This window comes from Urocitellus parryii, chromosome 6, assembly GCF_045843805.1.
Source record: "Urocitellus parryii isolate mUroPar1 chromosome 6, mUroPar1.hap1, whole genome shotgun sequence".
Taxonomy (NCBI): domain Eukaryota; kingdom Metazoa; phylum Chordata; class Mammalia; order Rodentia; family Sciuridae; genus Urocitellus; species Urocitellus parryii.
In genome coordinates, this window is record NC_135536.1 from 71,429,286 (window position 1) to 71,447,748 (window position 18,463).

An 18,463-nucleotide genomic window follows, 5' to 3' on the forward strand; every position below is an offset into this window, starting at 1 on the left:
TCCTTTTAGGTGATGCACATTTGTGGAAAGGCTCAACTGAGCCAGAAGGACTTCACAGGAGTGACAGGTATGTATTCAGACATCGCTATTGGCTACTCATTTTCCCATGTATTTTCAATACTCAGACTCTAAGGGGAATACAGTTTCTTTGAAATCGTTTACTAACTGACCTAGAGCTAATAAAGATTTCTTCATCTTTACACAAGTAAGCAACTATTGCATAAAGCCAATAGTGAAAGTGTCCCGGCTCAGGTTCACCTGAGTACACTCAGGTCTGACATCACCCTCCCACCCTGAAGAAGACTTTTTTTGTTTAGCACCAACTTTCATTTACATTTCACAGAATCTGGCATATATGAAGACCCCACCACCACCACCCGATAAAGAGCTCCTGAAAGTAGATTCTTAGACAGAAACTAACATTCAATGCTAAACCCAGTTTGAAAATCTGTCCTCAAACCATTGACTTGTCTCCACTTCCTTCCCTCCCAGGCTGTAGAAGCTCATCAACTGGGACTTTCACACAAATTGAATCATTCAAGGGCTCTTTCTTTCACTGACGAGATATAGCTTTAAATTCTACCCACTGGCAGCAGTGGGCAGCAGGCCTGCCTTCTGGTACCAGAGAGAGTAAATCAAGCCTCTTCCACATGGCCATCCTCATGTGCTTGAAGACAGCTGTTCTATCCTCCCTGAGGACTCCCATCTCTGGCTTCTCTAAGGCTCCATATTCAACATCTACTGCTAACCCCACCTCATGAGCACAAGGTCGTTGGCTCTTCTCATAACATCTGTGTACCAGCTCTGGTTCCTTGGTCAATGCTCCTGTTGAAGGGAGCCAGTCAGAACAGGATGGAGGATTCCAGTGGGATAGGTGCAGTGCAGAGCAGGGTGAGCTGACGCCATCACATCCCTTGTCCTGAGGAGAGTAGGGTCGATGAAGACCCAGGCTATGGCAGGCCACTGCTGTGCCCCCAGTGCCCAGTACAGAGGCATCATTGTAGTTGTATTGTAGGACACATGAGGCTGGCACCAAAGAATTATCAGGAAGCAGGTTTATTGGCTGCAGCCAGGTCTAGATAGGGTGTGGGGGGCCGAATAAGCATCTAGACTTATTCCAGTTGTTTCTTCAGACACTAAGTATCTACAGACACAGCCTAGACTTGCCTCATCTCTGCTGAGTGCCACATCACAGCTGATTCATGGTGAGGTTTCTGTCAACTGAAAGTTGACAGAAAGTTTTCCTTATATGTGTGGTTGATTTCCTTTTTCATAATCTTGTCTTGTGCTATAGATTTTTCTGGATCAATGCAATATCCCAATTCAGTTTCCCTTAAAATTCACCTTGTGAATCATGTGACCCTTTTGCCATGTGACACCCTACACTACCTTTGGGCTCTGAGAGGGTCTCTCTCAGCAAGGAAGTCCCCAAGACCTGCCCCTCCTTGGAAGGACTCCCAGCCTCAGAAGCTTGTGCTGCGCAGTCCTCAATTGCTTGTGAAACACTTTGGCACTCTGCCTCAGCCACAGAAATGGACCATCCCAGACCCAGAGAATCCCAAGAAGGGCATGTGGCCCTATCAGCTCTTCAATCTTAACCCAGAGAGATCCATGCCAGACTTCTGTCCTCCAGAACTGTAAGTTAGGAAATCCTGTGTTGTTTTGGGACACCAGGTGGCTGGTGATTTTTCACAATAGCCATTGAAAAAACTCATACAAGAACCTATATCCCTGGTTGAGAAGAAATGTGTAGAACTTGGGGTGTAGCTCAGTGGTAGAGCACTTTCTTAGAATGCTCCAGGCCTTGGATTCCATCCGAACACAACCAAACAAAAAAAAAAAAAAAAAAAGAAAAAGAAAAACAGAAAATCCACCAACCACAGCCATAATTTTGAGTACTGATCTTCCATGCAGGTTTTATATGAGTTCTATGTCAGTGCCACATTCTTTATTCCCAAGAAAATCCAAACCCTAGGTGAGGTAGACCGTTTGAAAAATATTCATATATTTGAACTTCATATATTTGAAGCTAATCTTTGCCCCCTTCCTAAATATCATTCTATTTGGAAGTATGAGAAAACAAAGTTCCTGTAGAAACCTGAAGAAACCTACGTTTCCTGGGCTTGGAAAGATCAGCTAACAGAATAACATCACATCTGAAATATGAACCAAACTGAAAGGCTCTTAATTTCCTTTCTCTGAGGAAGAAGTGGCAAAATATTTTTATGTTTTATATTTTTCGCCTACATATTGATCAGTCTCTCGTTATCTATCCAAAAATACATTTAGATTCTCACCCCAGTGTAAAGGATAGCATAAGTCTACATATACCTTATCAATAACAGGTTACTTTCACCCAACTACAAACTATTAAATACATAGATAAATCTGCATTCAATTCTTTAAGAACAAATAAAGTGTTTTAAAAACAAAAAGACTGTATTTGTTTATTTATATATGTAGTCCCTGGGTAACCAATGCCCAATCTTCTTAATCATTAGAGAAGCACAATTTGAAATATCAATGTTTGGACATATCTAATTATCTTTTCTCAAAGATGATATCATGATATAACTAGTAACCCACAAATAAAAAGCTGAAAAATATGGCCTAACAGTTTTAGGCTCTTTGAGAACAGCTTGGTGAAGTCTTTCCCCAAGCTTGGCATTTTAGAAGTCTTACATGTGTGGGGAACATAAATATGTTCAACATACAAAGAAGACAGTAAAAATTAGCATCACAACTACCGAAGTCATATATATACATGTGTGTGTGTGTGTGTGTGTGTTTGTGTGTGTGTGTATATATATAAAATGTATATATATTTTCCTTTTGAGATGAAATTCAGAATCCATTGTTCTTTAGAATAACTATAATCTCATGGATCAGCATATAAGAGATTTATATTTTTTGTATTTTTAAAAATTGTTATATATGACAGCAGAATGTATTACAATTCATATTACACATATAGAGCACAAAGTAGAGTCATACCATTTGTGTCTTCATACATGTACTTAGGGTAATGATGTCCATCTCATTCCATCATCTTTCCTATCCCTTTGTCCCCTCCCTTCCCCTCCCTCCCCTTTGCCCTATTTAGAGTTCATCTAATCCTTCCATTCTTCCCACCCCCAACCCCATTATGAATCAACCTCCTTAAATCGGAGAAAACATTCAGCATCCAGTTTCTTGGGATTGGCTAACTTCATTTAGCATTATATTATCCAACTCCATCCTTTCATCTGCAAATACCATGATTTTGTTCTCTTTAATGCTCAATAATATTCCATTTGTATATATGCCGCATTTTCTTTATCCATTCATCTACTGAAGGGCATCTAGGTTGGTTCTACAGTTTAGCTACTGTGAATTGTGCTGCTATAACCATTGATGTAGCTGTGTCACTGTAGTATGCTGTTTTAAAATCCTTTGGGTATAGACAGAGGAGTGGGATAGCTGGGGGCACTGGTCATTTCTTATGGTAATTACCTCTCTACTTCTGGGACCTGCAAATTCTGCACTGGCAGAGAAGTTAAACCTTGTCAGCCTCTCCTTGTTGGTGTGAGCAGGATTGCTTTCCTTTTATCTGTAAGATCATTAGTGCAAACTCTTACATTTATTATAATGCAGAGGATGCTTTACTATGTCCTATTTTGCCCTTAAGGCATTTATCTAACTTATGTTTTTAAATTTCTTTTTTCTTATTGACATTATGTGTTGTATTTCAAGGTTAGAGTTCAGGTAAATTTGTTTTGATTGTTCTTTTGATGAACAGAAATAGAAAGCAACAGTTGAGGCCCAATTGTTGATTTGTAGAAAGGGCCGTGGTGTTTTCTCATATATCACCTGCAATCATTGGCTTCCGGCTTCTATGTGGTATTTACTATAGATGCTGAGCTTCTTCCTGATTCAAAGCTTAAACTACAATTTTCTAATGTGTGTAAAGCAGCAGCTAACCTTTGTGAGCATACTGCAGAACAAACAAAACTGTACTTCTAAAGAAATTGCTCTATAGTTTTTGTTCCTTATAGCTTCTAGATTAATCTTGATTTCCGCCAGAGTCCGTTCTAAAGTACAACTGTCTATATTCGAGTTGAAGCAACCCATCCATGTCTGGTGAAACCAGCCAGCTTTTTGTCTAAGATGTTGCCATATGACCAGTGGTTCTCTTCCTGTTGTGTGAGAGAAAATTTCAAAGAGCCACCCAGAAGTGAGTCTGTTTGCAACTCCTGTTCTAGGGTGTGTGTTAAACTGAGAGTAGCAAGGAGCATAGTGGATCTATGTCATGCTGTCCCTACTAATTTTTTAAGTGTCTTTATTTAGAGAATGGCAATTTATTTATTTTCTTTAATAATTGTTTATTTATATATGACAGAATGCATTACAATTTTTATTCCACTATAGAGCACAATTTTTCATATCTCTGGTTGTATGCAAAGTATATTCACACCAATTCATGTCTTTATACAAGCACTTTGGATAACAATGTCCGTCACATTCCACCATCATTTCTAACCCCATATGCCCTCCTTTTCCCTCCCACCTCTCCCTATCTAGAGTTCCTCAGTTCCGCTCACGCTCTCCCTTCCTACCCCACCATGAATCAGCTAACTTCCTTAATAAGACTCCTTGGCACAAGAATTAAAATCAAGATGAGATGGGCCCAAACTAAAAAGTTTCTTCTCAGCAAAAGAATCTGTGAGGTGAACAGAGAGCCTACATCTTGGGAGCAAATATTTACCATTCGAACATCAGATAGAGCACTAATCTCTATGCTATATAAAGAACTCAAAAAGCTAAGCACCAAAAAAACCAAATAACCCAATCAATAAATGGGCCAAGGACCTGAAAAGACACTTCTGAGAAGGTGATATACAATCAATCAACAAATGTTCATCATTGCTAGCAATTAGAGAAATGCAAACCAAAACTATTCTAAGATTTCATCTCACTCCAGTCAGAATGGCAGCTATTATGAAGACAAACAACAATAAGTTTTGGCAAGGATGTGGGGGGAAAAGGTACACTCATACTCTGCTGGTGGGGCTGCAAATTGGTGCAGATTAGGGCCTACTTTTTCTTCTATTAAACGCAAGGTCTCTGGTTTTATTCCTAGATCCTTGATCCATTTTGAGTTGAGTTTTGTGCATGGTGAGAGATAGGGGTTTAATTTCATTTTGTTTCATAGGGATTTCCAGTTTTCCCAGCACCATTTGTTGAATAGGATATCTTTTCTCCAATACTTTGTTTTTTGGAGAAAAAAAGCAACAAGAGTTGCTTTTTTTTTAAATCTAATATAAGATAATTGCAATTTTGTGGGTTAGTCTCTGTGTCCTCTAGTCTGTACCATTGTCTACTAATCTGTTTTGGTGCCAATACCATGCTGTTTTTGTCACTGTTGCTCTGTAGTATAGTTTAAGGTCTGGTATAGTGATGTCACCTGCTTCACTCTTTCTGCTAAGGATTGTTTTAGCTAGAGAATGGCAATTTAAAAGGAAAAGATATACTTGTTTTGCCTTTTGACCTGACCGACAGAAGTTCCCAGGAGTGGCAACTAAAGCCGTTCTCCAGGAGTTCAGTAGGGTAAGTAGCAATTTATATTCATACAGCATTAACAGCATCACTGTGTCTGGCTTTGAAATAACCAGAAAGGATATTTTGAGTTTATGGTGCTCTTGGGGACATGGGATCTATGATCTGAGGTCAGGCCTATGAGTTGAGCTAATCATTGAGTTTTTTGTCTTTAGGTAATTAATACTTTTCACACTTTAACAATTACTAATTGTTCCCTATAAAACTAAAGGTAAAAAAATTCACTGCTATTTTTTTATGACATATATTATTTTCCATTAAAAGTCACATAAAATGGGAGTACCATAGTTGAATTCTGGTTATTTTATTATGTTTCTATAATTACCTTTTAAAACTATACCATTGCTTCCTTGAGTTTTTTTTTCAAGTTAATTATATAAACAATAAGACTAGTAATTCCATCCATAGAGCAACCCAAAAGCACTTTTTTTTCTGATTTTATTTTACTAGATTGATGTTCTGGTCCACAATGCTGAAAAATCACAGCACCCTTTGATTATACATAGCAACTTGGATGTGTTCAAGGAGCTAATTGAGCTTTACTACTTAGAAACAGTGTCCTTGACAAAGTGTGTTCTACCTCACATGATTGTGAGGAAACAAGGAAAGATAGTTACTATGAATAGCCTTTTGGATATCGTACCTTCATCAGCCTGCAGTGGATATTGTGCCAGCAAGCATGCTCTCTGGGTATCATTCCTTGAAATCAACTCCAATAGAACTAACTCAAATGTGTATGTGGGGAATGTGGCCATCGTTAGAACTGGACAGTAACATGGGGAAATAGAAATAGAACTTTAGTATAGAATATCCCCAGTTGATGATATAAGACATACTTGTTTTGCCTTGATATAAAAGACTTGAGCCACACATATTTCAAACCTATCCAGCGTATGTATATTGAGTACCTGCCTGTGCTTTCCAATGCAACCTATAAAGATAGGATTTGTGGGGTTTTTTTTATTATTATTTTTTAGTTCTCGGCGGACACAACATCTTTGTTTGTATGTGGTGCTGAGGATCGAACCTGGGCCGCACACATGCCAGGCGAGCGCGCTACCGCTTGAGCCACATTCCCCAGCCCGTGATTTGTGTTTTTAAGAAGTGTAAAAGTCTAGGGGCTGGGGTTGTGGCTCAGAGGTAGAGTACTCACCTAGCATGTGCGAGGCACTGGGTTCGATCCTCAGATCTACATAAAAATAAATAAATAAGATAAAGGTGTTATGTCCAAGAAGTATAAAAGTCTACTCAGCATGTCACTCTTTACCTTATCCCCATTCCTGTCCATCCTCTAGAAAACTGGGGATCCTCCTCTCCTTTCTTCTATACAGACTTCAGGATGTGTTTTCTTCCTCCCTCTTCTGTGGCTTCTTTTCCTTCCCTTTTTTACTTGCTGTCTATTTTACGTGGTCTCATTATATATCCCATCTGGATAATTAGTCCTGGGCCTGATATCCCTCTTTAAAAACCTTGATTCTGTTCATTCTTGTTTGATTGGAAGAAGACCTAGTTAAGGCAGAGGCCTGGAGAAGAGCTTGATTTTGAGTTTCAAGAATTATGAGGTATAAATATGGGAATTGATTTAAATTTTAATGTTGACTTTAGAGTGCATAGAACTCATTAGATGAACTCATTAGGCCAGTAGGAGAATAAATAAATGAGATGAAAATTTATGCTTGATACTTCTGAAGGTCAGTTTGAATCAATGTTTCACCTTTGGAATAGTGGGATGCAATAGTTGCACGGTTGTCTTACTCTCATGAGCTTTGGTTCTTTAGGATATCTTCTCTCTGCTCTGAAAAACAGACAGTTGAAGTGATGAAGATGAAGAATGCAGCACTGATTTCCTACTATTTCGAGATGGGCTGTCAGTCACTTCCTGTAGAGCAGCTGGGCAAACCTCAGGTGGGCAGATGTGGGAGGGTGGCCACCTGTCTGTTGGCACCAAGAGTCTCATAAGATTTGCAGGATGCTCTCAATAAAATATCTGGCTTGCCTCCAAGACTCTCTGTTTATTTCCTAGATTTGATCTTCTGATATGATGTGGTAGGTTATGATGCTAGTTAGTTATAAGGGTAGTTGAACATTGAGGAGAGGAAGCTCTTTGTGAAGAACACACTGCGTCTCAGATTCTCAGCAAGTCACAGAATGAATCTGTTTCATTGAAAGGTTTACATGATGTAGTTGATGGTATTTCCAATCAGTTGTTTGAACCATCTTAAGAGAGAGGTCTCAGTGTTTGATGAGTGGCTCGCTTGATGTCTTTTCTGCTTTTGCTTTTGAAGGGCAGAATTTAAAGGTTTGAGAGCTCTTCATTTGTTTACAAAGCATCCATTTCTCACAGGCACTCTGTCAGTCTCAGATGGCAGGAACCCTCCTAACCCTCATGAGGCCTGGGATTAATCATGCAGCTTATGGCACCTCATAATTTGTTAGGGGGTCAACATTTGAGGGCTGGTAACTGAATTATGATGTTGGATCATATGTGAGTGTACCATGGGTAAGGTGTTTAGGTTTTTACTTTTGTTTTGGTACCGGAGGATTAAACTCAGGGGCACTTGGTCATGATCCACATGCCTATCCCTATTTTGTATTTTATTTAGATACAAGGTCTAACTAAGTTGCTTAGCTCATCATTTTTGCTGAGTTTGGCTTTGAACTCATGATCCTCCTGCCTCAGCCTCTGGAGCTGCTAGGATTACAGGCATGCATCACTGCACCCGGCAGGTGTTTAGACTTTTTAATAGTTAATCTGCTTTCATAATAATGTTGTCTTGGAAAATTCCTAATTTAGGATCAGAGATGAAGAGAAGTAGATTTCTGTTGACTCCCTGTTGATCAGTATGCTTAAGTCTAGAAGGTCTAGCTTGTTTCTACAAATGTCATTCAGTAGGTGATCATATTAAAATTTTAAGTGGCCAGGTACATGTCTGCTGAAACGAAATCTTCCTGTTAATATAGTAATGTAATTTGAAAAGGTTGGATTCTTTCTCTGTGATGAATTTCTGTGCAGCATTGATCCCTCTGTACTTCCTATAGCCCCAGACACTGGCATTTTAGATGACTCTGAGGAATAAAGAGAAAGCCCACCCTAGTGATTTCTGGAGAACATGCACTTGTTTTGGAGCAGGGAGATGAGGATTGCTATGAGGAGGGTGTATCAGAACCTTCTGTGATAGTTTCTTGCTGGTTCACGGTTTGCCAACCATAAAATTCATTGATGGCAAGAGCCACTACAAACAAGGTGGCTAACTGCTTATATCTGGCAAGAGCTGGGAGTGTCTTTCATGGATCATCCCTGGACTCATAGTGGAAAATGCCTAACAAGTTTGCATGACTATAATACCTGTCCTTTGCTCAGGAATTTCAAAGCATATTTTGATAAATCACAAGATATGAGTGTGTATTTTATTTTGTTTCTTTTTTTCCTTTGTTTTTCTCATCTTTTTTTCTTTTGTATCTGTTAGGGATTTTTTTTTAATAGTCTTTGACCTGAACTTACCAAATATGCAAGCATAACAGTTTCTAACATTTGCCCAGGATCTGTCCAGACAAATATTTTGAAGAATGCCCTAGTTGAAGAAGTCACAGAAGTAAAGATTTCTAGTTTGGAAATAATTAGAATGCTTTATTAGTTATATCTTAGTGCTGTATTACTTCGTTTCAGGGTTTTTAATGTCAGAACTGCTTTTATGTCAGAAAATTTAACTCATAGAATTATGAAAATTGCTAAAGTTAGCTGAAAGTGCAGCTCCCGGCACCTCATAATTTGTTATGATTGTGATTGCATTCTATTCAATTCGATGATTGTTTCCTGGCATCCAATTTAAAATAAGGCTAATGAAATTAATAAAATACCACTAATAAGTAGTCTGCCATTATGTATCCACTATTGTATAACAGATTTTTTTCCCCTGTTAATAAATGTATTTTGTCTTTTATCCCCATGTTTCCATGATTCATTGAATTTCATTTGCCAAATATATGTCACAATAATGTTTTTTTAAAAAATTCTGATTTGTTAATGATGACAGAATGCAATTCATTTCATATTACACATATAAAGTATAATTTTTCAAGATACTGGTTGTATACAAAGTATTTTCACACGATTCGTGCCTTATACATGGACTTAGGGTAATGATGTCAAACTCATTACACTATCATTCCTAATCCCTTGCCCCCTTTCTTTCCCTCCTCTCCTTTGCCCTATCTGAAGTTTCTCCATTCCTCCCATGTTCTCCACCAATAGCCATTTTGCATCTGTATCCTCTTATCAAAGAAAACATTCAGCCTTTGTTTTTGGGGGGTTGACTTGCTTCACTTAGCATTATAATCTCCAACTTCATCCATTTACCTGCAAATGCCATGATTTTATTCTCTTTTAATACTGAGTAATGTTCCATTGTGTATATATACCACAGTTTCCCTATCTATTCATCTACTGAAAGACATCTAGGTTGGCTCCATAATTTAGCTATTGTGAATTATGCTGCTACAAACATTGATGTGGCTGTGTCCCTGTGGGTATGCTGTTTTTAAGTCCTTTGGGTATAAACCAAGGAGTGGGATAGCTGGGTCAAATGGTGGTTCCATTCCCAGTTTTCCAAGGACTCTCCATACTGCTTTCCAGATTGGTTGTACCAATTTACAGTCCCAAGAGCAATGCATGAGTGTTCCTTTTCCCCTGTATCTTCGCCAACACTTATTGTTGTTTGTATACTTGATAGCTGCCATTCTGACTGGAGTGAGATGAAATCTTAGAGTAGTTTTGATTTGTATTTTTCTAATTGCTAGAGATGTGGAACATTTTTTCATATATTTCTTGATTTATTGTATATCTTCTTGTGAGAAGTGTCTGTTTGGTTCCTTGGCCCATTTATTAATTGGGTTATTTGTTTTTTTGGTGTTAAGTCTTTTGAGTTCTTTATATGTCCTAGAAATTAGTGCTCTATCTGATGTGCTCTATTTGTTCCCCAAATGTAGGCTCTCTGTTCATCTCACTGATTGTTTCTTTTGCTGAGAAGAAGCTTTTTAGTTTGAATCCATTCTATTTATTGATTCTTGATTTTAATTCTTGCCCTACAGGAGTTTTATTAAGAAAGTTGGGGCCTAATCCAACATGATGGAGATTGGACCTACTTTTTCTTTCCTTAGGTGCAAGGTCTCTGATCTAATTCTTAGGTCCTTGATCCACTTTGAGTTGAGTTTTGTGCACAGTGAGTGATAGAGGTTTAATTTCATTTTGTTACATGTGGATTTCCAGTTTTCCCAGCACCATTTGTTGAAGAGGCTATCTTTTCTCCAATATAAGTTGTTGGTGCCTTTGTCTAATATAAGATAACTGAAGTTATCTGTAGACTTTGTGTCCTCTATTGTGTACTGTTGGTCTACAGGTTTATTTTTGTGTCAATATCATGCTGTTTTACTTACTATTGCTCTGTAGTATAGTTTTAAGTCTGGAATAGTAATTCCACCAGCTTCATTCTTCTTGCTAAGGATTGCTTTGGCTATTCCGGGTCTCTTATTTTTCCAGATGAATTTCATGATTGCTTTTTCTATTTATATAAGGAATGCCATTGGGATTTTGATTGGGATTACATTGAATCTGTATAGTGCTTTGGTAGTATGGTCATTTTGACAATATTAATTCTGCCTATCTAAGAACAAGGAAGATCTTTCCATCTTCTAAGATCTTCTTTCATTTTTAAGGGCGTTGTAGTTTTCATTGTAGAGATCTTTCATCTCTTTTTGTTAGGCTGATTCCCGAGTATTTTATTTTATTTTTGAGGCTATTGTAAATGAGGTGGTTTTCCTAACTTCACTTTGAGTGGATTTGCACTGATGTACAGAAATGCCTTTGATTTATAGGTGTTCATTTTATATCCAGATTCTTCGCTGAATTCATTTATTAGTTCTAGGAGATTTCTGGTGGAATATTTTGAGTCTTCTAGGTATAGAATCATATTATCTGCAAATAGTGCTAATTTGAGTTCTTCTTTTCCTATCCAAATCCTTTTAATTTCTTTGGTCTGTCTGATTGCTCTGGCTAGAGTTTCAAGAACTATGTTAAATAGAAGTGGTGAGAGAGGGTATCCAGTTTTTAGAAGGGATCCTTTCCAATTTTCTCCATTTAGAATGATGTTAGCCTGGGGCTTAGCATAGATAGCCTTTACATTGTTCAGGTATGTTCCTATTATCCCTAGTTTTTCAAGCGTTTTGAACAAGAAGGGATGCTGTATTTTATCAAATGCTTTCTAGATGATCATATGATTTTTATCTTTGAGTCTTTTGATGTGATGAATTACATTTATTGATTTCCGTATGTTGAACCAACATTGCATTCCTGGGATGAATCCTACTTATCATGATGCTATCTTTTTGATATGTTTTTGTATTTGATTTACCAGAATTTTATTGAGAGTTTTTGCATCTATGTTCATTAGAGATATTGGTCTGAAGTTTTCTTTCTTTAATGTGTCTTTGTCTGGTTTTGGAATCAGGGTGATATTGGCCTCATAGAATGAGTTTGGTAATGTTCTCTCTTTTTTCATTTTATGAAATAGTTTGAGAAGTATTGTGCTATTTCTTCTTTAAATGTCTTGTAGAACTCAGTTGTGTATCCATCCAGTCCTGGGCTTTTCTTGGTTGGTAGACTTCTGATGGCATCCTCTATTTCCTTTCTTGAAATTGATCTGTTTAAATTGTGTATTTCATTCTGATTTAGTTTAGGCATATCATATGCCTCTAGAAATTTGTTGATGTCTTTGATATTTTCTATTTTACTGGAGTAAAAATTTTCAAAATAATTTCAAATTGTTTCTATATTTCTTTAGTGTCCATTGTAATATTTCCTTTTTCATCACAGATATTAGTAATTTGAGTTTTCTCTCCCCTTCTTTTCACTAGCACAGCTAATGGTTTATCAATTTTATTTATTCTTTCAAAGAACCAAATTTTTTGTCAATTTTTTCAATTATTTCTTTTGTTTCAATTTCATTGATTTCAGCTCTAATTTTAATTATTTCCTGTCTCTTACTGCTTTTGGGGTTGATCTGTTTTTTTCTTTCTAGGGCTTTGAGATGTAATGTTAGGTCATTTATTTGTTGACCTTTTCTTCTTTTAAGGAATGAACTCCATGCAATGAACTTTCCTCTGAGTACTGCCTTCATAGTCTCCCAGAAATTTCCATATGTTGTATTGGTGTTCTCATTTACTTCTAAGAATTTCTTAATTACCTCCTTGATATCTTTTGCAACCCATTGTTCATTTAATAGTGTATTATTCAGTCTCCATGTATTGGAGTAGCTTTTATTTTTTATTTTATCATTGATTTCTAAATTCATTCCATTATGGTCTGATAGAATACAGGGTAGTATCTCTACTTTTGTATATTTACTAAGATTTGCTTTGCAGCATATTATATGGTCTATTTTAGAGAAAGATCCGTGTGCTGCTGAGAAGAAAGTGTATTTGCTCATTGATGGATAATATACTCTATATATGTCAGTTAAGTCTAAGTTATTGGTTGTATTACTGAGTTCTATAGTTTCTTTGTTTAGCTTTTGTTTGGTAGATCTATCTATTGGTGAAAGAGGTGTGTTAAAGTCATCCAGAATTATTGTGTTTTGATCTATTTGACTCTTGAACTTGAGAAGATTGATGAACATAGAAGTTCCATTATTTGGGGCATATATATTTATAACTGTTATGTATTTTTGATGTATGGTTCTGTTAAGCAGTATGAAATGTCCACCTGTATCCCTTTTGACTAACTTTGGCTTGAAGTCTACTTTATTTGATATGAGGATGGAAACCTCTGCTTGCTTATGTAGCCATGTGAATGGTATATTTTATCCCAACCTTTTACCTTCAGTCTGTGGACATCTTTTCCTATGGAGATGAGTCTCTTGGAGGCAGCATATTATTGGGTCTTTTTTTTTAATCCAAAATACACATACTATGTCTTTTGATTGGTGAGTTTAAGCCATTAATATTTAGGGTTATTATTGAGATATGATTTGTATTACCAGTCATTTTTATTTATTTTTAATATTTAGCTTGACTTGGTTTCTCCTTTAGTTGACTCTTCTTTTATTGTAGGTCTTCCCTTTGTAGATTTTCATTTCCTCCTTGTGGAATATTTTGCTAAAAATGTTCTGTAGTGCAGGCTTTCTTGATATAAACTTTTTAGCTTTTGTTTATCATGGAAGGTTTTTATTTAATTGTCAAATTTGAAGTCTAATTTTGCTGAATATAAGCTTCTTGGTTGGCATCCATTATCTTTTAGAGCTTGGTATGTGTTGTTCCAGAATCGCCTGGCTTTGAGAGTCAGGATTGAAAAATCTGGTGAGATCCAAATTGGTCTTCCCTTATAAGTAACCTGATTTTTCTCTCTTGCAAGCTTTAAAATTCTATCCTTATTCGGTATGCTAGGCATTTTCATTATAATGTGACTTGGTGTAGATCTATTGTAATTTTGTACATTTGGTGTTCTATAGGCTTCTGGTATTTGGTTTTCCAATTCATTCTTTATGCTTGGGAAATTTTCTGATATTATTTCATTGAAGAGAATGTGTATTCCTTTGGTTTGAATCTCTGAAACTTCCTCTATTCCAGTAAATCTTAAATTTGGTCTTTTGGTGGTATCCCACAATTCTTGGATGTTCTGTTCATGGTTTCTTACCATCTTCACTGTGAGGTCAACTATGATTGTATATTTTGTCTTCATTGTCTGAGGTTCTGTCTTCCAAGTGGTCTAGTCTGTTGGTGATGCTGTAAGGGTCCAGCAAAACGTCGGAGAAAGAGACCACAAGAGACTGTCTTATGCAACAACAGAAGGGAGGGTTTATTTGGAGACTAGCATGCTAGGGCCCAGAGCTCTCTATAGCAAAGAGAGATGGAGCCCTGAGAACAGCTTGAGCAGAGCTTTTATATTTTCCCTGGAGAGGGCAGGGAGAGAAGTTACATTTTGTAGTTTGGCAGTTGGGGACAGCTCATTCTGGGAACAAGATTAGCAGACAGTCCACAGTTGGGGACAGCACATTCTGGGAACAAGATTAGCAAACAGTTCTTAAGATTTCAACAGTGTTTTGTTAAGCATATAGAGAAACGGAGTGACAAGTACCTATTTTATTAACCTTTCAATGCTATCTGTTAGTTTTTTAATTGGCTTATTGTTTCTTTCATTTAGAGGATTTCTGTTTGGTTTCTTTTCTGTGTCTCTGTCTCTTTCTTGAAGTAATTTCTTGCAACCTGTATTTTCTCTCTTATTTCTTTGTTGTTGCGATTGATTTTTGCCAGTATCTGCTCACTTAGGTCATTCTTTAATTCCCAAATCATTTTAATTATGTATATTCTGAACTCCTTCTCTGACATTTCACCTACTTCACTGTTTCTGGATTCTATTGTTGTAGTGTGTTGGTTTGTTTGAGGCACTTTCCTCCCTTGTTTTTTCACGATGACTATGTGTCTTCCTCTCTTGTAGTGTAGATCGAGGTATTACAGCTTCTGCCCTTGTATTATAATGTGCCTACAGTTTACTAAGACCTCACTTTTAAGGGAGAAATCAATATTATATCACTCAGTGTACCCAGTGTGCAGCCATATATCAGTTAGCTTCCATTTTTACATTTACACTACATTTTTTTTTTACTATAAACAGAAATGATGAGTTCGGTTATCTTCAATCATACAATCAATAGGTTTGTGTAATGATTAACAGTTTCTGATGGTCAAAGGTGGACTGGGCAGTTGGCTGAGATGTTTATGAGGTAGAATGTGAGAATATGGAAGTATTAGATTATATGACTAGTGAGAGGGATAATCATAGGAAGTTGGCTGTTAGTAGGAGAAACAAGAGATAGGCAACCCTATGCAAGACTCCCTGTTACCTCAGCAACAGGATAACCATTCGCACCTCTAGTAGAGAAACCTCTGGTAAAGCCAGAACACAGGGACCTTGGTGACGTCTTACTAGGTCCTTATTGTTATCTCTTGATAGAAGCGGTGATATCCCAATTTCGTGGCAGTGGCAGCCTCAAGCCTGTATGTTTCCTGATGTTGGGCTGTGGAGCTGTGCTTTGGTGAATAAGGAACCCCAGTGAGGGGTGGTTCTCAGTGTGGGTGAGGGGTGGCTCTGCCCCAGAACTCCGGGCCACAGTGGCATGGGATGGGCGGGTAGGCTGTGGGGATTTTTAAGGGGAATATGACCTTCCAAAAGGATATGACTAGTTGGCCTTTGGGTTTTTCTAGCTTAAACCTTGCATGGAAGATCTTGGGAAAATACCCAGCATTCATGTAATTTTAAACTTTTCTTAGATTGCAGACCACAATGGAATTTGGTGGCATAGCATGGCCACAAGTCATTGTGTATGGCTGATGTTAATTGCCTTGGGCAATGATTTAAAAGAAGTTTGGATTGCAGAACATATTATTTTGTTGGTGGCATGTTTGTGGCAATATATACCAACATTGTTCTGGTAGATGACCAGCAAATTATGGAAGCAAAAGATTTTGGTAAGAACAATTTAAATATTTCTTAATATCAGGTATCAAACTTACAGGAAAGTATGAAATCCTATAGTGAATAAAACATTCTTGCTACGTCTCCACTTATTTCATGATATTAAAATGAAAAGTATAACAAGTATTCCATCCTCAAACTTATCTGAATGTTTACTGTATATTTTGACTAGTCTTGGAGAAATGAGTTTTCTATAAGGTAAAATCAAACCAAAGGTTGCCATGTTTTTTCTATACTTACTGTTTGACTGTCTCTCCACAGTAAGTCCTACCCTTCCTACGAGTCTCTTGGGTAAGGGGTCACCTCTTTGAAGTGATCCCTGGCTTTCCCTCCCACCTCTCCCCAGGACTAGGTACACAGGAGGGCCTGTGCTTCCTTCTGTCAAAGCACCCACTGCATTGCTATGACAGGTCCATGTACACTATGCAGGACATGCTCCTGTAACCTTGTTCCTAATTTACACTGCATGTGTAATATGTGCCTGTGTACACATCTATGAAAAAAGCTGCTTGCTCCTTTTAGCCCTCATTGCTATAGCAATTAGTGGAGTGACTCATTAACTGGTTATACAATTGTGACCATCAGAAGATTTTAATATACTGATTAAAATTTAATATACTGATTACACAGCAAATGTAATGAGTAACAGAGGACAATGCCCCAAAGTGATGAAAAAACAGGAAATCACATAACTCTTTCCCGACTTCACCTCTAGCCTGTCCCCTATCTACTGTCCCCATATAAACACTAAAATGCCAAACCAAGGGGTGACTGTGTCTCCCTCTGAAGAGGGCCTGCATTCTTCCTGGAATGTATCTTCCTTGCTTCACCCCAAAAGGTGTCTCATTTTTGAGACAGCCAGATTTCTCCCTGGAATTTGTATCTGCTTCCCTAAACAAATCCTAAATGAATCTGTGCCTCTACCCACAAGTTCTCAAACTAATTTCTTTGATATTTGTCTTGAGTTCATGTGCCCCACCCTCAGGGAATTCCCTTGGACCATTTCCAGTGTCACAGCCTCCAACAATCCTAAAACTAAGAATGCTATAGTATCTATAGCCTATAGAAGAGGTTTGCCCAGTTGGGAAGAGGGTGCCTATATAATACTAATGTAATTTATAAATATATTGATTTATGACTTTCTTTCTCCTGTGACTATTAAAGTTCATGTAACCTTTTTCACAGTGAAACATATCATTTGGGTAACTTAAATCTGTTCCTAGGCCATGGTCACTGGTATTTAGCTCAGAATAAACTATTTCTATGTCCTTTAAAGCAGACTTGTAATTTTTCATCACAGAGTTTAGGCAGGCTCAAGGTTAGAATGTTTGCTTCTTTCCAAGGCAGAATCAGAATCACTGGAATTGGAGGGCCTTGAAGAAAAGTACTTGCCCTCAAAACACCTGTTAAAAAACAGACTATTATTTTTCTCTCATGTGTTTGTGATTATGTCAAGGTGTATCTTGATGTTGTATCATAACCAAAATAATTTTTTAATTTATTTTTTATTTGTTTTTGGACACAATACCTTTATTTATTTATTTATTTTTACATGGTGCTGAAGATTGAACTCAGGGCCTCTCACGTGCTAGGCAAGTGGTCAACCACTGAGCCACAATCCCAGGCCCTAAATTAAAAAAAAAAACAACAACAACAAAAAAAAAACTGTCTAAAAATACAATGAATCAAAGATGGTAATCCAAAATTTTTGGCGTTACCTTGAATAGAATGTAAGTTATGTAAGATTATCTTGATTGTAACAATAGAATGAATGATATTTCTGAAATAAAAGTCAAGAAAAAAATGTGTAGAATTAAAACTAAAAAAAAAAAACAAAAACAAAACCCAAACTCTTTCTTTTTTTTTTAAGAGAGAGTGAGAGAGGAGAGAGAGAGAGAGAGAGAAAGAATTTTTAATATTTATTTTTTTTTTAGTTCTCAGCGGACACAACATCTTTGTTGGTATGTGGTGCTGAGGATCGAACCCGGGCCGCACGCGTGCCAGGCGAGCGCGCTACCTCTTGAGCCACATCCCCAGCCCCCAAACTCTTTCTTATTATCCATAAATCCTGTTGACTACTATACCAGCAGTAGTATCACTAATTAAGACATTTGGGACTTTTGTCTTTGAACCTTCATTAGGTACACAAGCAAGCTGAACAGCATCAGCATCAATGGTAGTGGTCAGTTTGAGGGTAGCATCTAACACCTCAGCTCTCTGTGCCCCTGGGGCAGGCCAGGGCCACTCCTCTTTCCTGCCTGTTCTCTGGGTGGAGCCAGGAGGTAAAAGCAAAAGGTCATTTAGGGCTCAGATTCTTTAGAGTTGAAGCATTGCTTGGGGACA

At 37.4% G+C, this 18,463-nt stretch overlaps 1 pseudogene; it reads left to right on the forward strand.

Annotated features, from left to right (window-relative positions):
- The first annotated feature begins 355 nt into the window (after positions 1-355).
- Positions 356-18,300, forward strand: LOC144255438 (dehydrogenase/reductase SDR family member 7-like; annotated as a pseudogene).
- Positions 18,301-18,463: the final 163 nt, after the last annotated feature.